Consider the following 25,565-nt stretch of genomic DNA (forward strand, 5'->3'; position numbering starts at 1 on the left):
GGTCCGTTTTCCCTATTGGATCTACAAACAACACTAAGATCAGCAGGGACACACCTGTAAAGTGGGGACACTAAGGCCCAGAGGTTAAATGACATTTTAAGGTCTTTATTTCATGAGTGACAGTTGTTGGTCTGGAATTCGAGCCTTCCAGTTTTGGTGCTCTATTACAGTATATTAGAGAAGACATTGCCTAAGAGTTGAGAGATTTTTGCCAATGTGGACAGAGTTTGTGAAGAGCACAGATGATACAAAAAGGAGCCTCGTGTAAAAGTTGTCTGCAATGGGTTCATTTTTTTTTTTATTTCACATATAAGCAATGTCGTATGATATTTGACTTTGTCTGACTTACTTCACTTAGTATGATAGTCTCTAGCTCCAACTTATACACAAAACAGAAACAGACTCACAGACATAGAAAACAAACTTATGGTTACCAAAGGGGAAGGATGGGGGGGGGGAGGGATAAATTAGGAGCTTGGGATTAACGTATACACACTACCGTATATAAAATCAACAACAAGGGCCTACTGTATAGCACAGGGAACTATACTCAATATCTTATAATAACCTATAAAGGAAAAGAATCTGAAAAAGACTCTCTCTCTCTCTCTCTATATATATATACATATATACACACACACACACACACATATACATATATGTATATGTAAAACTGAATCACTTTGCTGTACACCTGAAACTAATACATTGTATTTAAAAATAAAATTTATAAAAAAGTTGTCTGAAATGGTAATTCAACATCAAATAAGTAAATAGTATCTCTAAAAAAATAAGAGACAGTAAAATTTCTTCACAGCAAATTATATGAATGGAACAAGACCAAAAATGTTTGTACAGGGAAGTCCCTGGCAGGCCGGTGGTTAAGAATCCGCCGGCCAATGCCAGGGACACGGGTTTGAGCCCTGGTCCGGGAAGATCCCACATGCCGCGGAGCAACTAAGCCCGTGTGCCACAACTACTGAGCCTGCGCTCTAGAGCACGCGAGCCACTACTACTGAGCCTGTGCCCCTAGAGCCTGTGCTCCACAACAAGAGAAGCCACCTCAAGGAGAAGTCTGCAATGAAGAGTAGCCCCTGCTCGCCGCAACTAGAGAAAACCTGCGCACAGCAACGAAGACCCAACGCAGCCATAAATAAATAAATAAATAAATAAATAAATAAATAAAAGACAACATATGCTTTTAAAAAGAAAAGGGTTTGTAATAAGGGAAAATCTGGAAGTGGGAAATATGTTAATAGACATATTGCTGATGAACTATTTTTTTCTAGCTTTCAAAAGAAACAGATATTTTTCTATGGTTGAACTACCTTTCCAAGGCCACGTTCGTGGCACTGAACTTTTCCTGAGCATTTACCATAACTTTGAGGCCATGAACTTTGAATGGGACTCCAGAGTCTTGACTAGCTCCAGGAATGTAAATAGCATTAACATTTTCAGAAAAAAAAAAATTACTATATTAGCTTGAACTAAGCGGAGTAAAGAACCCAAGGAAATAGAGCTTTCTTCAGCTCTAGAGGGTAATGTTCAATTTACATCAGGGAAGACTTCTGTCACTGTGGCACTGGGGACACACCCCTGCCCCTTATTAAAGCTGCATAGGGGATTAATCCTTAGTAGGTAAGGGATCTCTCCCTTTGTAAGGGCAAAGCCAGCTGCCACAGGAGAGATGGCATCTCCTGAGGGTAGAGACTCTGTTCTCACTGAAGGTGATAACATACTGCCACAGAGAGTAAAGCTTCACAGCACTTTTGTTTACTGCTTTCTGCTCGCCTTGCTGACAAATTCATTCTAAAACACAAAAGGTTTTATTCTTAATCAAATGTAGAAAGCAGAGAATGCAGAGTCTCTACTTTCTAAGGGGGGTGGGATTCAATGCTTTTTCACAGCACAGTTAAGAAGATGGGCATTTGCTAAAAAAGGTTGTTGGAACTACCTTATGAACAAGGCACTGTCTGTCCACTTAAAGAGATGTCTTCAAAATACAACATAAACCCAGAATGCTGCAGAGATAGGTCAATAAAAACAAAAAATCATTTGGATCCAATGAACCAATGTTTTCCCATTTACTTCAACAACTGTTTATACTTTTTAAATGTCTCCTGTCACTCATATTAGAAAACAGAGCAGGTACTACGAAGCCCTTCACAAGTCCCACTTGGTTTTTTTTTTAATCATTAATTTAATTTTTTTAAATTGAAGTATGATTTACAATGTCGCGTTAGTTTCAGGTATACAAAAGTGATTCAATTATACAGCTATATATATGTATATATATATTTTTTCAGATTCTTTTCCCGTATAGGTGATTACAAAACATTGAGTAGAGCTCCCTGTGCTCTACAGTAGGTCCTTGTTGGTTACCTGTTTTATAGTAGTGTATATATGTTAATACCAAACTCCTAATGTGTCCCTCCCCTCCCTTTCCCCCCTGGTAATGATAAGTTTGTTTTCTATGTCTGTGGGTCTATTTCTGTTTTGTAAATAAGTTCATTTGTATCACTTTTTTGGATTTGGCATTTAAGTGATAGCATATATTTATCTTTCTCTGTCTGACTTCACTTAGTATGATCATCTCTAGGTCCATCCATGTTGGTGCATATGGCATTATTTCATTCTTTTTTATGGCTGAGTAGTATTCCATTGTATATATGTACCACACCTTCTTTAACCATTCATCTGTCGACGTTTGGGTTGCTTCCATGTCTTGGCTATTGTGAATAGCACTCCCACTTGGTTTTTTAATGGTCCGTTTCCTGCATTTTCCCCTTTGCATACCATCAGTCTGAATACAGTGGGGGTCACATCACACTGCCCATGTGAAGGCTGTACCTCTGACTGGGGTCTCTTCTCCTCGGCCCCTTTTCTGCCTGGTAAGTTTCTCTCCCTTCAAACATCAAATCCCTCATTTCCTCTGAAGAGCTTTTTCCTGACAGCTCATTGATACTCAAAGAGCAGTTTGAGCATCGATAGGACTGTCTGTCCCAACCAGGCTCTGAGTTCCACGAGGGTAGAAGTTATTATTTACCTCAGTGTCTCCTGGACTCTGGGCAATGCCTAGAACACAACATGCACTCAGTAAATCTTGAATGTATAAAAGAATGCAATTCCTGCCATTTTGAAGGGCTTGGTACTCATGTTGCTTTCAATTTTTATTTTATGTTATCTCATGATTTTACCATAAACATCATGGGGGAAAGATTCCTACTACAAAATTATGTTGGGAAATCTGTAACTCGTGCTCTTCACCCCAAGTAAATATGTTAAAAGTAGGTATTATGGCTGTTAAAGTTTTGCATATAAATCTCCTGAATCAAATCCTTGGGTGTTTCCCAGTTCGAAAGAGCAGGTGGCATTTCCACCACTAAGAACCCCTTTTATTTTAATGTGTTTCCTTCATAACTGTAGATATAGGTCTCTTTTGGCCAAGACTTCTGCTATTTATCTTGCTCCTCTGTAACTTGTCCCAGCATAAACTTGATTTCCATGGGTAGTTTTGATTCCCTGGGGAAATTTCCCGTTTACTGACTCCCATATCTCATGAGTACATGGTGAGTGCCAAGTGACAAATTCAATTAAGTTAGTCAGAGTTGTTTTATCAGCTGAAATTTGGCAAAGCTTTTTGCATCCCTAGTTGCCACCCTTCATGGCTATTTTATTTATTTATTTTAATTAATTAATTAATTAATTAATTTTTGGCTGCATTGGGACTTCGTTGCTGCGCGTGGGCTTTCTCTAGTTGAGGTGAGCGGGGGCTACTCTTAGTTGTGGTGCGCAGGCTTCTCATTGTGGTGGCTTCTCTTGTTGTGGAGCTCAGGCTCTAGGCACACCTGCTTCAGTAGTTGTGGCACGCACGCTCTAGAGCGCAGGCTCAGTAGATGTGGCGCACGAGCTTAGTTGCTCCGCGGCATGTGGAGTCTTCCCGGACCAGGGCTCGAACTCGTATCCCTCTGCATTGGCAGGTGGATTCTTAACCACTGAGCCACAAGGGAAGTCCCTTCATGGCTATTTTAGATGTGACCTTCTGATTATTTCTACTTCCAAATATAGTAGATAAAGAAAGCACAACTTAATACACATTATTCTTTTACTTGTGTATTAAGTTACACTTTCTTTACCCGTTTTTTTCCCTCTCCCTTCTCATTCTTCAGTAGATAGGAATCCATCGGTCTGGAATTTAAAACTGTTAGCCAAACCAGTTCACCATTACCATCTGTGTAGGCAATTGTTCACATCCAAGATTTCTCTAGCCCTTCCGAAGTCCCAACTGTTAGGAGGAAGATGTGATGAAAACACCATCTGTGTATCCAAGTAATTCAGTGTTCTAGCCAAAACTTTGGAGCATCTAAAGACTATTCCCTTCTCTGTTCTCCCAACACCATGCATTTAACCGACAAGTCATTAGCTGTTTAGGTTTCCAGGCAGTGTGTTCACTCTTTGGAGCAGCATCTCCCATCATGAATAGAAACACGTGTGTGACAACTGACTTGCCAACTGTCCATGATAATCCACCCACTGATCTTACCATACCGCTAAGAAGGGAATCGCAAAGTGCCACACTTTTTCTATTTCTGCCGTATCCAGGTTTCCTCTGAACTTCTGTTTGGTGCAGAAATAAATCACTGTCGCCTACATTTCCAGAGTACCTGGGCTTCTCCTTTCACGTTTAATTTGTTTCATTCCTGTGACAGTACTTCTCATTCTCCTGAGTCATATTTCAACAAGGGCTTTGTTGTGACGATTAAATAATATGATGGATGTTAAAGTTTATTCCCCACAGGATTGGTATTATGTCAGAATTTCAGGTGTCTGGATTTGATAATGCAACACAGGCATTAAGCTTAGTTGAAACTTGGTGGTAGGGAATACAAACCCGGGAAACACGGAGCCCAAAGAAAATAAAAGCCAGTTATCTCTGTAACTCCTCTCCAGCCTCAGCATGGAGAGGCAAACTATTCCTGTTAACACTTTTACATAATTAATATTGGAAGAAACAGAGTCTCCACGTTTTAGCATTGCCTTGTGTGGATCTTTCCAGTAGCAAACAGTAAGAGTAATAGCCAGAGCTTTTGAAAAATTTTGATGGAGATCCTGTATCCTGTATCCTTAAGTCTAAGGTTTGAGAAATTGCAGTCAGATGGATTAAGACTTTTCTATAAAGGATGAGTGAGTCAAAATAGAATGATGTGCAGCTTGGTGTTGGTAAGAATTGAGTAAGGACCAACGTGGGGCAGGGGTGGGTATGGGTACTGTGGTCTTTCTCGTTTTTATAGTAGCTTAAGTCCTTACACACATCCTGCCATCTATAAATGTTTGTTGATAGATGAGTAATTTAATAAATGTTAAATTTCATGGCTAATTTCTTACTATGAGTTTGTTATTTTCATTTGAACTTGAAGAACTTTCTTCAATCTCCCCTAAAGAGCACTGCAGGACACGGAAGTAAGTATCACTATGCATCTAGCAGGGAAGAATGTTTCATATGATCTCGGTGTTCATGGAAGTCCCCACCACTTCAAAATAGGAGATTTTCAAAACACTGTGTTATTATATGGTTTAAAGAATCCATCTGTGATGTTGGTGACCTGTGGTCCCAATAACACTTGCATGGCCAGCTTTTATACGTGCATTTTGGTACAAGCACAGATTTGCTTTTTTAGTGTGTCTTTGGATTGTGCCTTTTGCAAACAGGAGTGTGAGTTTCATAATGAAGCCCAGAATGTGTTTTTGACAATATCTTTCATTTCACATAGAAAATAGCTTCCTTTCATCTTCTATTATTCTCATTTTACATTTCTCAATCTTAGCTATTGGTATGGTATGATTCATGGACTCTGGGTATAACCGAAACTTCAGTTGATAGGGAAAAAATGTGATTTCCATTTCTGTGCATTCAGTGAGCAGATGGGGAATGCATCTGTTGATATAATCTTCTTAGCTTGAGGAGTTCTTGACCTGTCACTCAATTTTTGCCAAACATGTACACATTTTCCTGCCAGACACAATTTTTCTAAATTCAGGGATACTAATTACACCAATCCTCTCCCCCTGCCATGAACACATATACATTTTTACAAACTCTGATTCAGGTAATTAAACGGTCTTTCATTTAATCCTTTGTTATGTTGCATATTTATCATGAGATTCAGACAAGTTCAATCAAATTCCATCAGCAGGCAAAACAAAAAAGACGATCGGCATAATTTTATTCTTGCGTCTTTTGCTTCACAAAGCATTCAAAAACAAGTGACAGTCTTTTTATTTGTCAGCTAAAATAATACCATACTCGGCACTTGCATAAATTTCAGACAAATGAAGATCTCAGGCCCATTACTGATGAAAGTTATAAATCTTTGCCTACAGCTGGAGAGACTAGAATGTTGGGGGGTGAAGTGGCTTATCTGAGGTCACACAGGAATAGTACCAAGGGCTTTGCTTTTGCAGGTGCATCTGATGCCTCTCAAATTATAATAAGAGAAGAATACAAGTCTAGCATGACCAATACAAAATGACCAATTATGGCCTTGAGAGTAGTTACTCCAGTGTTTTCACTGAATTTCTGCAAGCTCAGGTCATTGGACACAGCTGTATTACTTTAGCTGTACTATGCTAATCCATTATTTATCAACCCTTTGCTTTCCTCGTCTTCATTCCTGCTTCCTGTGACAAAGTTTGATTAGTGTCTGAACTGCTTTCTGGCTAAGGGATCCTCACCGCTATCATGAACACCAGACAAAAGTCTGTCTCCTTTCAGAATACCAATTGCATAGGGCAGTGCTTGTCAAGATTTAACGTATACAGGACTCATGGTACTCTTGGTTCCAGCTCTCAGAGTCAGATCAATAATTCCTAGTCTTATGGATATAGTTCCTATTCTTATGGATCTAGTCCCTTTGGTTAACTCTTCATATACTGATCTTTCAGTAAGAGCTTAAAATTGAGTCTAACCCACTTCTTTCAATTCCTTTGGCAAGTTCAGAGTTGGAGTTTTTCATTTGTTTAGATCTTCTTTCAACACTGTTTTGTAGTTTTCTGTATACAAGTCTTGTAGCTCCTTGGTTAACTTTCTTCCTAGGTATTCTATTCTATTCTATTTATACTATTGTAAGTGGGGTAGTTTTCTTAACTTCTCTTTCTGATAGTTCATTGTTAGTCCATAGAAATGCAAAGGATTTTGGTATGTTGACTTTGTACCCTGCAACTTTACTGAATTTGTTTATTAGTTCTAACAGATTTTTGGTGGCACATTGAGGGTTTAGGGTCTTTGTTCTTAGCGGGTCCCTGAATTTGAAACTTGGCCGTGTCTCAAAGCAGACGACGTCAGTGAGCACCTAGATGCAGGCGGATTAGAAACGGACACCCAGGCAGCAGCTGGGAAAGTATGCAGTCCAATCCCTTTGAGGGAGAAACTGAGAGATGGACGTTTTTGCTGAGCCTGGGTATATAGCCATGGGGGTGCTTCTGCGCTCTTTAAAAACTGCTTCTTTGTTTACTATAGTCCCGTGGGGCTTCTGAACACAAGCCCCATTGGCTTACAGAGCTAGGTGTTTGGGGGGCCCATCCCTCAGGTAGGAACCTTACAAGTTGGGGGCACTAGATGCGTGGTCCAAACCCTTCAGTCTCAGGGAGAAGCTGCAAGTTGGGGGTTCCCTCCTGATCGCCTGATGCTATGTCAGGGATGGGGTTTATGTGTGACACGAAAGTGTGTCTCAGCGGCCCCTACCTGTTTCACTATGGGCATTTTTTCATTCACCTGCTGGGTAGGAGTCACCCAGCTAGTTTCTGTTTCTCTCAGAGGGAAATATTCTGTGTGTAGCTGTACATACAGTGCATCATCCATCGGAGGAGGGAAATTCAGGTGCTTTCTGTGCTGCCATCTTGGAGCATTTGTTATCTATTTTCTGTGTTTTAATCCATTGTATTTCTTACCTTTACTGAAGCTCAAATTATCCCATCTTTGGCCACTGGGAGATTCTTCATATTGGCTCCTGAGTTCTTTCAACATCATACTAACAGGGTTTGATAGCTTTCTTGCTGTGCTCTGAACACAAAGGTGTTCCAGACTCATCATGTATATTTCATGCCCCAGAATTGGAAACAGCCATTCATACAAGAAACTCTGGTTTCCTTCAGTGGGAAATTGTATTTCAATACCATACTTGAGGCACAGAAATATTTACTGTTATTGGGCTAGCCACTGTTTTTATTCCTTTTCTGTTAAAAGAGCGTGGAGATGTATGCATGTTTATGATAGTACATCAGTTCACACTAGTGTTCCTAATTCCATTTCAGGACTATAGGGTTCTTGACGTTTTTCCATATTATATTTGTATCTCCTTTATTCTACACTGTGAATTCTGGTTACTGAGGTACAGAGAATGATATAATTAGGATATGCCATAATTATAGGCATACATATTTTACTGCAGTCTGCTTTACCATACTTCATGGATATAGTGTTTTTTGTTGTTTGTTTTGTTTTACAAATTGAAGATTTGTGGCAACCCTGCATTGTCAGATAATGGTTAGCATTTTTTAGCAATAAAGTATGTTTTAAAATTAAGGCACGTACATTCTTTTTCTTAGACATAATGCTATTGCACACTTAACAGACTACAGTATAGTGCAAACAAAAGTTTTATATAGACTGGGAAATCAAAAAACTTGTGTGGGGCTTCCCTGGTGGCGCAGTGGTTGAGAGTCCGCCTGCTGATGCCGGGGACACGGGTTTGTGCCCCGGTCTGGGAGGATCCCACATGCCGCAGAGTGGCTGAGCCTACGCGTCCGGAGCCTGTGCTCCACAACGGTAGAGGCCACAACAGTGAGAGGCCCCCATACCGCAAAAAAAAAAAAAAAAAAAAAAAAAAAAAATTTCGGGAGAATTTTATTGGAGTATCAATTTTAGTGTTTGTTAGTGTAGAAAGCCTAAACTTGGCTTTCTTCTTCAGAGACTTGTATTTTTTGTATGTTCAATCGTTTTTGTGTATCTTAAATATTTGTCACCTTCCCTAAAAAATCTTCTTCATCTAGATTAGATGCTTTACATTTTCCTTCTTTTTCACCATCTGTTTTGGCAAATTTGTTTATTTGCTCTTGTGTTGCTTCTAACTTAGTTAATTTCTACAGTGATTCTTTTCTCACTTCTAATTTCCTCTTGAATTTTTTTTCTAACCCTAGAGTTCTATCATTTCATGAAATAAGAAGGAAGACCTTTAAAGGATATAACCTTTTAAATTTCTTTAAAGCACATCTGAAACATGGGAACATGTTATTATTTGCCTAATGTGAATAATAGTTATTCACATATCTGTTGTATAAATTTCTATATGTTTAGCTCATGGTTAAAAAGGAAAAACAAAATATTCAGTATGCACACTAGAGTCTTATTTTTATAACAATACCTATGTGCCTTTAATTTAAAAAAACCCAAATATTTTACATGAAAAAAAGAACTAGGGCTTCCCTGGTGGCGCAGTGGTTGAGAGTCCGCCTGCCGATGCAGGGGACACGGGTTCGTGCCCTGGTCCGGGAAGATCCCATGTGCTGTGGAGCGGCTGGGCCCGTGAACCATGGCCGCTGAGCCTGCGCGTCGGGAGCCTGTGCTCCACAACGGGAGAGGCCACAACAGTGATGAGGCTCGCGTACCGCAAAAAAAAAAAAAAAAAAAAAAAAAAAAGAACTAATTTTCATCAATTGTTTCTTCTTTATCTTTTGTTATTGTACATTTCAATGACCCATTTTTAACCACTGCCAATCAATATCCATAAAAGCCTGCCAAGAGGTTAGGTTCTTACTGAATTAATGCAGAGACTCTTCCTTTACTTTCGGAGCAGCTGAGCAATGAACGTCACAGTGAGAAAGACCGACCCAGCGAGGTCTAGAAGAACACTTTCATGGAGCCATGGTACCTAAAGTGTGTGTCAGGGCTCTAGAAAGATTCTTCTTTTAATCACTGACAGACACCTTCCCCCATCAAGTTTCTGGTACTGTAGCTTTAAACAGAAACACGTATTTCCCTAAGAAACTCTTTAATAAATGTTATTTGAACACAACTCTTCATCTACAAGGCTAAGGATATTCAGTTTAGAAAGTGAACTTGCAGATCACCAACTGAGGCCAGCACAGGACTGTAGTAACGGTATCTTGTACCAATGATTTGATTTGATTTTAAAAATACATTGAGGGCTTCCCTGGTGGCTCAGTGGTTGATAGTCCACCTGCCGATGCGGGGGACACGGGTTCGTGCCCCGGTCTGGGAAGATCCCACATGCCGCGGAGCGGCTGGGCCCGTGAGCCATGGCCGCTGAGCCTGCGCGTCCGGAGCCTGTGCTCCGCAACGGGAGAGGCCACAACAGTGAGAGGCCGGCGTACCGCAAAAAAAAAAAAAAAAACATTGAAAAGGTCAGTAAATTACCAGTGAATTTCCCAAGCCCCTGTCTCTCCTTAACACTCTTTATCATTTTATTTGCTTTACTATGCACTCCTTTTTTTGTTTAAGATTTGAAAATGCTAACATGTGCAATAGTCATGCATGGGAAACATATATGGGAAAACATATGGGAAATCAATAAATTCCCCTTGAATAAACATATAGTATATTTTATCAGGCTTTCTTGAAAAGCTCTTTCTGAAATTATCCTATACTAAAATTATCTGTCCACTGTTTAATCAAGCCTTAGATTTAAGTATCTACCTGGCCAATTTAAGGACTCAAAGGCTCACATCTTGAGGTAGGCTTCTGATATTTCAGAGAGGAAATCTTTTCAACAGAGACCAAGGATGGTCTGCTTGGAAAGCTAACCCTCCTGGGCTGGACTGAGGTCTTGTTTCCAAGTCTCTTGCTGCATGTATGATTTTCTCTGGACCTCAGTTTACTTATCTGCAATAGCAGCATATCCGTATCAGGATTTCTAAAGTCTCTTCAAACTCAAAACTGAAATCCCATTTCCCTCTTCTATTCAATGTCCTAATGCTTAATGGTTAAAATGGACATAATGCATAATCCAAGCATCTTTTATTCATTCATCAACCATAAGTATGTGTCTACCATGTGCCAATCGATAACAAAGGGAAAAGCAGATAAAGATTCTTGTCCTCCTAGAACTGACTTTCTAATGGGGGGCGGGGGTAGAGACAATGAAAATGTAGATAAATAAACCATGTGGTGTAGTAGGGGTTTGATAGGATTTTGAGGGAAAACTAATTTGGAAGTAAATTTGGGGAGAGGGGGCTGTTATTTTAAAAAGGCTGGTCAAGGAGGAACTCATCGGGAAGCTGACATTTGAGCATAGACTTGAGAGAGGGAAGAGAGCTGCCCACGCAGATGTCTTGCAAAAGAGGTTTCTGAACAGAGAGAAGGAATACAAGACCTTGAGGTGTTTTATAAGCTGAAACATTATGACAGACAATAGCCTCTGTGCTGGAAGTATCATCTGTAGGACACTGGGGTCATTTGTCATTGTCCTTGAGAAACTGGGTTAAGAGGCGGGGCAAAGGCAAAAGAAGTTGATTATGATGATGAAGAGTCTGGATCACACATCACTTGAGTAAAGTTTCAAGGAAGAGAGAACATTTATAGAAGGAGAAAATATGCTACAGAGTGGGGAGGAAGAGAGAGATTAGCTACCTTCAAAATCTAAAGTATTTCGTTTAAAAAGATCAGTTAGGTGGCTTTTTCTGTTCTAATCAAGAGCAAAAGAAGTAGGAAAAATGAATAACAGGTTTTACAGAGTTATATCAGCTAAATATAGCGAAGAGGTTTCTAATAGCTAAAGCATTTGAGAAATGAAGTCAGCCACTGTCTGCATGGTTTGCTGTCATTAGGAACATTTGGAGAATTTTTAAAAATAGAGATGCCCAGTGCCAGCTCTAGGGGTTCTGAGAGTCAGTCCACGATGGGCTACAGGAAAGGTAATTTTAAAAATATTTATTCATTATTTTACATATTAATTTATTAAACATATTTATAATCATGTAAAAAATATATTCCCAGAGAATTTGAAAGCACAACTAGGTCTGGGAAGCATTGCCATAGATTTCTCTAGAGCATGGTGAGATTCTTACTACAGAAAATATTCAGGTAAAATAATTTCTTGCCAGTAACCTCAGAAAGAAAATTCTCACATTGGGTGAAAAGTCAGAGTAGGTGTCCTCTAAGATAGCTCTCAATTCTCAGATTTCATGATTCTACCACATTATGAAACTATAACAGTATGAAGGTAAAGTTGCATAATTATTTGTTTCAGGACAATTCTTTTACCCTTTATTTTATTTTAGTTTTTTTTGCGGTATGCGGGCCTCTCACTGTTGTGGCCTCTCCCGTTGCGGAGCACAGGCTCTGGACGCGCAGGCTCAGCGGCCATGGCTCATGGGCCCAGCTGCTCCACGGCATGTGGGATCTTCCCGGACCGGGGTATGAACCCGTGTCCCCTGCATCGGCAGGTGGACTCTCAACCACTGCGCCACCAAGGAAGCCCTGTGTTCATTTTTAATTGTGCACAAGTAAATGGAAAGTGTTGGTCCTCATTTCTCTAGGTGCCTTATTGTTCTCTAGTAAGAAGATTGGAAAAAATCCAAGCCTCCCCAAGTTCATGTTTATTTATTTTCTAGTTCTGAACATTGAGTTACCTGAGATACGGAGCATTCTCTATTGCACTTCAGTAAAGTCTGAATACTTTAAAAATAACAAGAATAATTTTGAGGCAACTCACAGAATTCTTTTGGTGATGTAATCCAAGTTTTTAGGAGTCATGTGCTCTATTTGGGGGAAGGAAGAAATGTGCACATGAAAATAATATAAAACTTTATAAAACCAAATGCTGAATGGCAAGGTTGGAAAGCAGGTGTTGAAGTGCAGAAAAGGGACTTTGGAAATGGGATTCATTGTGGAAGAGTCAAGGAGATTCACAGGAGATTGGAGGTAGAATGGATGTTAAAGGAATTGGAGCCCTTTTGAAAGATCTGTGGTGTTCTCATTTTTAAAAAGGGGAAATTCATGTTAGCAGGGAGAGGATAGGAAAGAAAAAGGCTTCGGCCAACCTTTCCAACTCTAGGATCCTAAAAAAAAGTTCCAATGTCATTCGTAGTTGTTGGATTGGATTAATTATTGAACTTAATTTTCCTAATGATGAAATGAAAAATGGCAGAGCTAAATGTTTTTGAAAGATTGCATCAACTTACAAACTTTTAGGAGGTATGGGGTTGATTACCCTTGTCCGTTTTTAAAAAATAACCAGTAATTCTGAAACTATCAGTTAGTGGGCAGTTAATAACTAGCTACAAGCAACTGGCTAATTTCTAGGAATGAATAATTAATAACCAATGGTTTAATTTCCTTTGAATTTTCCTATACTTGTTTGTATACATAGTAACTCATTTTACTAAATATTTCCATTTGTATCTCTAAAATAGATCCACTTTCCAACCAACTCTGCCCCTTGGAGGCTGGCTTGTATGATCTCCATCAATAGGCTCATTGGCTTCTGGCTGGGTTTGGCCATTGAAAAACACCATCGAATCAGAGGGAGGCAGGAGAGGGAGGTCAGGGCATGTGTTCCTCTGGCTGCTTCCCTGCAGGGTTGAGGTGGACAGGTCACAGAAAGTACCAACGAAAGATTGTGGCTCCTGTCACGTAGCTTTCTCCATCCAGCTTTCTCTGACTCAAGATTCTGTAATCATTCTCTACTCTGGCCCCGCAGACCAAGGAGTGGTAGTGAACTACTGTTGACACTGCCCCAGAGTGGGAGGGGCTGTTCCATCCTTTGTGGTTTCCCTACACTCTACTAACTCCTGTAAATACTCCTTTTATTCAACTCATTGCAAATTGCTCATTTGGAATGTGGCATTGGTCTCACTTGGACACATAACTGTCATATCCATTTAGTCCCTCTATTCAAAGATGAGAAGAGGCCCATATATAAGTACTCCCAGGCAAAGAGGACAAAAATAGTTGATCTCCAAAAGTTACATGCATTTAAAGTCTACACCTCACAGGACAAGCTTTTTTTTTTTTTTTTAATTATTATTTTATTTTATTTTAGGCTGCATTGGGTCTTCGCTGCTGTGGGGGGGCTTTCTCTAGTTGCAGTGACTTGTTGCGGAGCATGGGCTCTAGGCACATGGGCCTCATCAGTTGTGGCACACGGGCTCAGCAGTTGCGGCTGGCAGGCTCTAGAGTGCAGGCCCAGCAGTTGTGGCGCACGGGCCTAGCCGCTCCGCGGCATGTGGGATCCTCCTGGACAAGGGCCCAAACCCATGTCCCCTGCATTGGCAGGCAGACTCCCAACCACCGCGCCACCAGGGAAGCCCCAGGACAAGCTTTTGAGTGGCGTATTTTTTTTTTCTTTTGAGAGAGCCTCACTATTCTTGAGGGTTTATTTTAATTAATCTACTTATTTATTATCAGTAAAACTCTCATGAGAGCTACAAATCTGCCTAGAGGCTTGAGAACTGGAAAATAATCAAAAAGTGTCCTACAAATCATTAATTAGTTGGATATATTCCAGTTTAGAAACCTGTGTCCACAAAATGCAAGACTAATATCAACAATACATATGTATTAAAATAAAAAAGCATAATGGTTTTGCCAGCAGTTTAAATGGACTTTGTTTTTCTATGTCAAAAAGTGAAGTATATAGCCTTTGCTTATGTCTTGCTTTCGAGAATTGATGGTCAAGTACTATTCATGATCATGATGAGGAAGAAAAGAGACTGTACAGTCAGATATTGGGATGGTCTGGCAATTCTATCAGTGTGTTTCAGTTGAATCAACTGTCGATGAAAAGATATAATGATAACACCAATTCAGAGGACTAAAGAATAACTTTACCATAGGGTATTACTCATGCAGGTTTCCTTGTGTGAATTTCTGATAGAACCCTGAGTTTTCATAGCCATTTAGGAAAGTAGTAAAGCAACTCTTTCTTTTAATTGAAGTATAGTTGATTTGCAATGTTGTGTTAGTCTCAGTTGTACAGCAAAGTGATTCAGTTATACATACATATATATTTATATAATCTTTTTCAGATTCTTTTCCATTATAGGTTATTACAAGATATTGAATTTAGTTCCCTGTGCTGCATAGTAGGTCCTTGTTGTTTATCTAAGCAAAGCAACTCTTAATTAAAGAACAACCTGTTATTACTATTCTATTTATTTGACTGAAAGAGCCTTCACTGATCTAGTGACACAAATTTAAAACTTATCTGGTAGCTTTCTCAAATATAACCTAGAAAACAACTGAGATTCTCTGTTTTTCAGCAGAAAACATTTCATTACCTGTATGTGTTTGCTTGGTTATTGTATGACACATTTAATTGGGGATATATTGGCATTCAATCTTAAGCAAAGGAAAGAGGAGACAAAATTTTCCTATTAATGTTTGGGTGCTGTGGTAGATATTACTAGTGCTTACTAGTATCTAGTTTTCTGTTACTTCTGGAGTACACAGAAAATTATACTTTTTTATCTCTTGAAATTAATTGTTTCAATGGAATTAGTTCTAGTTAATGAAATATAAACGGAAATGATGTGTATATCTTTTGAGCCAAAACAATTGTCTGTGCTCTGCTCTTCAAATGGAACATAGCTAATCAATGACATTCCAGGTAGTGGTGCCCCCTCGAGCTAACTAATATTAGGCGTTTGGTTGAACAAGAAATAAATTTGAACCAATGTGATCTGGAGTTTGTTTTTTACCTCAGTATACTTTACCCTGTAACAATGCCTATCTGAGAATAATGGGACTCTTCAATATTTCAGAGAAAGTTACTAGACTTTTTTGAGGAAGTTGCAAATGAGAAATTTAAAAGATATTAAAACAAGTTAAAGGATGTCGATGTTACAAAACACAATTTGAAATTGGATGTATAGTCTTAGTGACTATTATAAAATGATGCTTTAAAGCCTTAGGAAAATAGTGGATGTAGGGAGATAACTGGAATAGCTATTTTTAAAGAACATGATCTATGATCCAATTATGAAATGTGATGCAAACACAATCGTGTGGGAAAAGAAGATGCTTTTCTGTCAGTCTCCATAGCAACAAGAACTTGGACTCTAACATGCTAGAGGCCAAGTTGATATGCGTAGATTTCTCAAATCTCTTAACAGTGTGCTAATGTGTCAATGAAACAAAGGGCTCCAAATCACTCAGTGAGATTCCCAGCAAAGTAGTGGTGTCAAGAATAGAGCTGGTCTTCCCCAAATTTTGGTTCTGCTCCCATATATGTATAACTTACAATATATGAAGTTATAAAAGGTAAAAGTCACTTTCTAAATTCTGGAGTTTGAGAAAATGTTTAATTTTGTCTCATGAAAAGAACCACAACATCTTGGCCATAGGGGAATATTTTTTTAAAAATTAGAAGGAAAAGGATTATGCCCACCAAAGCAGCTTGAACATTGAAACAGGCCAATGATTTAAACTGGAAATAAAGCCACTGGTCTGACAAACAGAAGGTATTTTGTGGATGTGATGGCTTTTATTTACCAACGTGACTGGGCCATGGGGTGCCCAGACATTTGGTCAAACGTTGTTCTGGGTGTGTCTGTGAAGCTGTTTCTGGATGAGATTAACATTTGCATCAGTACACTGAGTAAAGCAGATTGTCCCTAATGTATGTGGGCCTCCTTCAATCAACTGAAGACCTGAATAGAACAAAAAGTCTAAGAGGGAACTCCTCCTGCCTGACTATTGATCTGGTACGTCAGTCTCCTCCTGCCTTCAGATTCAAACTGAAACATAAGCTCTTCTCGGGTCTTGAGACTGCTGACTTTTGGACCAGGACTTACAGACTTATACTACTGGTTTTCAGACCTTTGGATTGGACCTGGAACTACATCATCAGCTCTCCTGGGTCTCCAGTTTGCCAACTGCAGAACTGTGACTCCTCAGCTTCCTAACTGCATGACCCAATTCCTTATAATAAATCTCTCTCTCTCTCTCACTCACTCTCTGTTAATATATGTGTATATCCACATATATGTTTTGGGCAACATATGAGAAGTACAAACCTTTATAGAAATCAATTGGTAAAGACTGTACTTGAAGTGAACTTCAAGCAGGTGCAAAAACAAAAATCAAGAATGTCCTGGGAACATGAAAAAGAGACCCAAAATAAGAACGTGAGTACACCCTAGTATATAAAATGGGGCGAAACAAAACTCAGGATAGGGTAAAGTAAAAAAGGAAGGTGAGAGTTTTGGATAACATCTGAAAGAGGCTTTTTCCTTAGTTCGGTGCTTTTCATATTATTCCAAGGTATGCTAATGCGAGACAAAATGTTCACAGTTATTTTGTCATTAAAGTGATCCATAAGCAAATGCATTTGGTCGGTGCAGGCTAAAAATAACAATTTAGTTTCTTTACTGCAAGAATTCATAGAGTCTTAGTATGCTAATGACTAATGTGCATCCCTAAGAATATGAGTTAATTTTAAGTAAATTATACCAGATGTATTTAACCACAGAGGAATTGTTCTCTAAGTTTTATTTTAAATCATCTGAAAAAGAACAAAAATGTTCAAGTATTATATATGTTTTTGGAATTATATAAAGTAAGTGAGGAACGTCTACCCCTTGGTCTATGTAATCCTGTTTTATTAAGTAACCATCATAAGTGTTTTGAACTTATCTTAAAAAAGAATATTTGATAATGTAAGAAGCCCACAATTAGTAAGTGAAAACAAGCAAACAGGAGATAAATAGAAAATAAAAAGTAAAATAGAAGATGTAAATCAAACTATATCAATAATATTAAATATGAATGAATTAAGCCATCTAATCAAAAGGCAAATATTGATAGATTGAATAAAAAAAATCAAGACATCTATAAGCTGTCAACAGAAGACACACATTAGAGTCAAATATACAAGTAGGTTAAAAGAAGAAGGATGAAAAAAGATATCATGCAAACAGCAACCATAAGAAAGCTGGAAAAGCTATACTAATATCAGAAAAAATAGACTTAAAAATTTTACTAGAGATAAAGAAGAAACATTTGGTAAAACAGGTGGTCAACTTTACAGGAAATGATAACAATTTTATATATATATATAGAACAACAGAGCCCTAAATACATGAAGCAAAAAAAGTCAAAATTGAAGGGAGAAATAGACAATCAGTAATGGTAGTTAGAGACTGCAATATCTCATTTTTAATAATAAATAGAACAACTGGGCAGATCAACAAGGAAATAGAAAACTTGAACGTCACAGACCTATAGTCATAGACATAACAGACATCTATAGAATATTCACCCAACAACAGCAGAATACACAGTCTTCTCAAGCGCACACAGAACATACTCCAGGTGAGACCATATGCTATGCCATTAAGTAAACCTAAATAAACATAACAGGATTAAAATCATACAAAGTGTGTTCTTCAAATATAATGGAATGAAATTAGAAATTAGTAATAAAGAAAATTGGGAAATTCTCAAGTATGTGGACATTAAATCACACATTACTAAATAAGCAATAGGTCAAAGAAGAAATCACAGGAGAAATTAAAAAATAATTTGAGATAAATGAAAATGAAAACACAACATACTCAAGTTTATGGGATGTAGTTAAAGCAGTGCTTAGGGAGAAATTTATGGTAATGCCTATTGAAAAAGAAGAAAGATATAAAATCAACTTCACCTTAAGGCACTGGAAAAAGAAAAGTGAACTAAATTCAAAGGAAGCAGGAAGAAGGAAATAATGAGGATTAGAGCAGAAAACAATGAAAATAGAGAATAAAAATGAAGAAAAATGATCAAAACCAAAAGCTGTTTTTTTGAAAATATCAACAAAATTGACAAAGCTTCACCTAAATAAAAAGAGAGATGACTCAAATTACTAAAATCAGGAATGAAAGAGGAGACATTACTACCAACATTACAGAAATGAAAAGAATCATAAGGAAATACTTTGAATGCTATAGGCCAACAAGTAAGATAACAGATGAATTTGACAAACTTCTACAAAGATGTAAACTACCAAAACTGACTAAAGAAGAAATAGAATATCTAAATAGACCTATAAAAGTAAAATGATTAAATTAGTAATCAAAAAACTTTCCACAAAGAAAAGCCCAGGACCAGATGGCTTCACCAGACCTTTAAGCGAGCATTAATAGCAATTCTTCACAAACTATTTAAAAACATAGAAGAGGAGGGAACACTTCCCAACTCATTTTATGAGACCAATATTACTCTCACACGAAAACCAGACAAAGATATCACAAGAAAAAGAAAACTGTAGACCAGTAATTTATGAATATAGATGGCAAAAATCCTCAAAAAAATACTACCAAATTGAATCCAGCAATATTTAAAAGGGATTCTACACCATGACCAGGAGGATTTATTTTAAGAATGCAAGTTTAGTTTGCCATCCCCAAATCATTAATTAACATAATATACCATATCGGTAGAATAAAGGACAAAAAACAGACAAACACATTGTCATCTCAATAGGTGCAAGAAAAAGCATTTGACAAAATTTAACATCCCCTTGTGATAAAAACACTCAACAAATCAGGGATACAAGGGTACTCTCTCAACATGAAAAAGGGAATTTATGAAATACCCACAGTTAACATCATATTCAATGGTGAAAGACAAAGACTTCCTTCCCAAGGGGAGGCACGAGAGAGGGATATTTCTTTCCATTTCTATTCAGTGAAGTACTGGAAGTTCTAGCCAAGGCAATTAGGGAAGAAAAGGTAATAAAAGGCATTTAAATTGGAAAGGGAGAAATAAAACTATCTCTATTTCTAGATGGCATGATCTAATATAAAAAATTTCCAAAAAACCCACTCCCAAATTATTAGCACTATTTAAAATGTTTGGTAAAGTTGCAGGATACAAGATGAGCAAGCAAAAATCAGGTGTATTTCCGTACACTATAAGTGAACAATCCAAAAATAAATTAAGAAAACAATTTCATTTACAATAGCATCAAAAACATTAGAACTCCCTTAAAAAACTAAAAATAGAACTACCATAAATCTACAAACAGTAAATGCTGGAGAGGGTGTGGAGAAAAGGGAACCCTCTTGCAAGGTCGGTGGGAATGTATATTGATACAGCCACTATGGAGAACAGTATGGAGGTTCCTTAAAAAACTAAAAATAGAACTACCATACGACCCAGCAATCCCACTACTGGGCATATACCCTGAGAAAACCATAATTCAAAGAGTCATGTACCACAATGTTTATTGCAGCTGTATTTACAATAGCCAGGACATGGAAGCAGTTTAAGTGTCCATTGACAGATGAATGGATAAAGATGTGGCGGGGCTTCCCTGGTGGCGCAGTGATTGAGAGTCTGCCTGCTGATGCAGGGGACACGGGTTTGTGCCCCGGTCTGGGAAGATCCCACATGCCACGGAGTGGCTAGGCCCGTGAGCCATGGCTGCTGAGCCTGTGCGTACGGAGCCTGTGCTCTGCAACAGGAGAGGCCACAACAGTGAGAGGCCTGCGTACTTCAAAAAAAAAAAAAAAAAAAAAAAAGAAGATATGGTACATATATACAATGGAATATTACTCAGCCATAAAAAGAAACGAAATTGAGTTGTTTGTAGTGAGGTGGATGGACCTAGAGACTGTCATCAGAGTGAAGTAAGTCAGAAAGAGAAAAACAACTGTATGCTAACACATATATATGGAATCTAAAAAAAAAGATTCTGAAGAACCTAGAGGCAGGACAAGAATAAAGACGCAGACGTAGAGAATGGACTTGAGGACACGGGGAGGTGGAACAGTAAGCTGGGACAAAGTGAGAGAGTGGCATGGACATATATACACTACCAAATGTAAAATAGATAGCTAGTGGGAAGCAGCCACATAGCACAGGGAGATCAGCTTGGTGCTTTGTGACCACCTAGAGGGGTGGGATAGGGAGGGTGGGAGGGAGATACAAGAGGAAGAAGATATGGGGATATATGTATATGTATAGCTGATTCACTTTGTTGTACAGCAGAATATAACACACCCTTGTAAAGCAATTATACTCCAATAAAGATGACAAAAAAATATTAGAACTCTCAGGAATACATTTAACCAAGGAAGTGCAAGACTTGTACACTGAAAACTATAAAATATTGTTGAAAGAAATTTAGAAAGAAATGGATAGACACATAGAGCAATAGAATAGAATTGAGAGTCCAGAAATAAACCCTCATATCAATGGCAAGTTGAGTGTCACAAAGACAATTCAGTGGGGAAAACTTAGTGTTTTTAATAAATGGTGATGTGATCACTAGACATCCACACAAAAAAATTAAGTAAAATTGGACCCATACATCATCCATATACAAAAATTAACTCAAAATAAACCACAGACCTAAATGTAAGAGCTCACACTATAAAACCTTTAGAAGAAGACAGAGGAATAAATCTTAATGACCTTGGGATAGGCAATGGTTTCTTAGATGTGACCTCAACATCACAAAGAACAAAAGAAAAAAGAGATAAATTGGATATCACCAAATTGTGCTTTATAGAAAAACATTAAGAAAATTAAAGGGCAACTTAAAGAATGTGAGAAGAAAACTGTGCATCCATCATAACTTGTTATCTAGAATATATAAAGAACACTCGCAACTCAGTAATAAACAGACAACCTAATTTAAAAATGGATAGAAGATCTAAATTGACAGTTCTCCAAAGACATACAAATGGCCAATAACACATGAAAAGATGCTCAAATTATTAGTTATCAGGGAAATGCAAGTGGAAACCACATGAGATACCACTTCATGCACACAAGAACGGTTATATAAAAAAATCAGATAATAACAAATAAAAATTGTTGGTGAGAAAGTGGAGAGGTTGGAACCTTCATATGCTGCTAAATGTAAAATTCTTCTGCTGCTTTGGGAAACAGCCTGGCAGTTCCTCAAATGTTTACACATAGGGTTACCAGCCATTCTTCTTTACTCAGGAGAAATTAAAACATGTGCACACAGAATCTTGTGTGAATGTTTTATGAAAGTTCATAGTAGCACTGTTCATATTAGCCAAAAAGTGGTTACAACACAAATGCCCATCAAGTGATGAATGAATAAACAAAATGTGCTCTATCTATATAATGAAATATTACTTGGCAGTAAAAAGGAATAAAGTACTGGTATGCAACAATGTGAGATGAAAACCTCGAAAATATTACACTAAGTGAAAAAAGCCAGTCACAAAGGACCATATTGTATGATTCCATTTATATAAAATGGCCTGAGTGGGCGAATCTACAGGCACATAGTGTAGCTTAGTGGTTGCCTGGGGCTGAAGATGGGGAGCCACTGGCATTAGGGGTGATGGCTGTGTGGTGCAAAGCTTCTTTGTGGGGTAACAAAATGTTCTAAAATTTATCATGGTGATGCATGCACAAGTCTAGGAATATACTAAAAGCCCTCAAGTGTATGCTTTAATTAATTAATTTATTTATTTTGGCCACGCTGTCTGGCTTGCGGGATCTTAGTTCCCTGACCAGGGATCGAACCCGCACTCCCTGCCATACAAGCACAGAGTCATAACCATTGGACCACCAGGGAAGTCCCGAGGTGTACACTTGAAAAGGATGAATTCTATGACACGTTAATTATACCTCAATAAAGTTGTTTTAAAAATGGAGTTAATAAATAGTATGAGAAGCCAGACTTCTCTCTCAGAAAAGTCAATATAAGTTGTTTCTACAAAACTCATTTATTTTTTTTGTTTAGGCATGTATTATATACATGAAACATTTTCATTCTCCTTAATATAGTTAAGACTCAAGTTGGAATAAAATGGCCTAATATTAACTGGCTCCTTTATGTACCTACAAAATAAAATGTTAACAAATGGCAATTAGAGCACTCCAGCCAAAGTGCACTCTGCTAAGGATGATTTAATAAGCCACCGCATTTTCTCAGTTTGAAATTGAAGATTTGCCTGTGATTACCTTTCTGTTAAGTTTGGCAGGTTGTCTTCTGCCTAGTTTTAATATCATTTTACCACTTAAACATTTAGTGTAATGTCACATAATGGTTAAGCATTGTTAACTGGCATACTGGGTCTCCTTGCCCTTAAATCAACTTAAGTGTTACAGAATAAGTGTTCTTTACAGTAAATCGGTGACACTTTTACATCAAATTATTTAGTTAAAATAAGAGGCACTGAAATGTAAATTTTTTACCCTATCATTTTTTATTGTAATTTTTAAAAATAAATTTATTTATTTATTTTTGGCTGCATTGGGTCTTCGTTGCTGCGCGTGGCTTTCTCTAGTTGCGGTGAGCAGGGGCTACTCTTCCTTGCGGTGCATGGGCTTCTCATTGCAGTGGCTTCTCTTGTTGCAGAGCATGAGCTCTAGGTGCGTGGGCTTCAGTAATTGTGGCAGGCGGGCTCAGTAGTTGTGGCCAACAGGCTTAGTTGCTCAGTGGCATGTGGGATCTTCCCAGACCAGGGCTCAAACCCATGTCCCCTGCACTGGCAGGCAGATTCTTAACCACTGTGCCACCAGGGAAGTCCCTATTCTAATTTTATAGTGAGCGTCTTCATAGCAAAAGGAAGTCTCAGGTGAAAGCAGTCTCATTTTCATGATCAAATATGTTTCCCTTAAGTCCATTCATTTTCATTTTATTCCATATGCATTGACTAATTCTCTCTCCTATTACTCTGCACGGGGCACTGTTGGGTAGCAGGGGGGACAAACTTGAGCGTCACATTTGTTGACTAGAAGCATGACCTTGTATGAGGAGAGAATGAGCATTTGACCACCATGTTTGGTGCTTTACATATGGTATTAAGTCCTTAACCACACTCCTCTATGACAGATTTTATCATTACCATTTAATAGAGGAAAAACCTGAACTTAGGGAAGGTGAACATTGAAGCTACCAACACATTTTTTTTCCCCAGACTAATTACTAACTTCTGTGTTTCAGCTAAGGTATTGGTCAGTCAGTTCCTAAAACCATTAAATAAACTCAAATGTGAGGGAAAATATTGATAATTCAAGTGGTATTAATGTGTGATTTTATCTGAGAACAATATCTTAAAGAAAATTGTTTAATAAAAAGTTGCTATCCAAAAAAAAAAAAACCCAACAACAAAAAAACCCCACAATAATAAAGCACTCTTAAACCACACACACACAAAAGTTGATGTCCAGGTGCCCAAAAGAGTGTTTAGTTTGTTTTCTTTTTGTTCTTCTGTGTATTTTTTTTTTTTTTGGTGTATTTTTAATGAGATTATTTGGGTGATCTCACATATGGCCAAGTCCTCGTGATTTAAGCAGTTTCAATCCAGTTAGTTTTTCTTTTCCTATTTTGTTAGTCTGCCCTTTGGCCCTCTTACTTCTTGTTGGCAACCATCTCACTTCCAGAAAGTGTAGACTCCGAATGAGAGAGGGCAGTAAAGCACAAATCTTCACTAAGCTGATGGAACACACGTTGAACAAAAACCTATAGGCTTGAGCTTCCCTGGTGGTGCAGTGGTTAAGAATCCGCCTGCCAATGCAGGGGACACGGGATTGAGCCCTGGTTCGGGAAGATCCCACATGCCGTGGAGCAGCTAAGCCCGTGCGCCACAACTACTGAGCCTGTGCTCTGGAGTCCATGAGCCACAACTACTGAAGTCCGTGCGTAGAGCCCGTGCTCTGCAACAAGAGAAGCCACCACGATAAGAAGCCCACGCACCTCAACGAAGAGTAGCCCCTGCTTGCAGCAAGTAGAGAAAGCCCACACGCAGCAACGGAGACCCAACACAGCCAAAAATAAAATAAATGAAATAAATAAATTTATTAACAAAAACACCCTATAGACTTTATGACAAGCTGCCCAGTTTTCCATTATTACAGGTAATTGGAAAGCAATTATGATTACGTGAATTTCATTTTTTTCAAATCTCATCAATATCATCAGTTGGTTACATTTTCCATAAAGACCTCATCAGAGAATCTAAAACTTCAGCCCTATTACCCTGTCTGTGTCTGCTCACTGAACTTGGCCTAGGTCTACCTGGAAGTTCACCACAGACAGCTGGGTCTTCCTGCATATTCCTGTCTGAAGGATCCTTCTAGTGTCTTCTGCAGCTAAGCCTGAAGGTAACCTCTCAGAAGCCACCCTCAACTCCTTTTACTTGTCTCATGGAAGAACAATTCTTAGTTGCCCTACACAGTCTCTCAGTGTCCCCCTAGCAGGATCGAGCCCCAATTGCCTACAGAGTGAATGATCTCATTAACACACACTTATTTACTTGTTTTCCTTTCTTTCCTGTCTTATTCCTTTACTCCTTCACCTTGCTTCCTGGATCACCTCCCAAAGAAACTATCTGCATCCAAATCATTGTCTCAAAATCTATTTTTTTTTAAATTTAATTTTAGGGGGACACCCAAATTAAGAGACTGATTCAGAAATTACCTTCTCTATTTATATGAGACATACAGAAAAGACAAATTTATAGAAACAGAAAGTAGATAAGTGGTTGCCTAGGGCTGGATGTGGGAACAGAGATTAATCATAAATGGGTGTGAGAGATCTCTTTAGGGAGGAAAAATACTCTAAAACTCAGGTGGG

The 25,565-nt window shown here is 38.3% G+C and overlaps 1 protein-coding gene across 1 annotated transcript in view; it reads right to left on the reverse strand.

The window, feature by feature from the left end:
* The window catches only part of KCNH8 (potassium voltage-gated channel subfamily H member 8), a 388,857-nt gene that overhangs the window by 5,342 nt on the left and 357,950 nt on the right, over positions 1-25,565 (reverse strand). The gene's annotated exons all lie outside the window — the stretch shown is intronic.

Source organism: Orcinus orca, chromosome 5 (assembly GCF_937001465.1).
Source record: "Orcinus orca chromosome 5, mOrcOrc1.1, whole genome shotgun sequence".
Taxonomy (NCBI): Eukaryota; Metazoa; Chordata; class Mammalia; order Artiodactyla; family Delphinidae; genus Orcinus; species Orcinus orca.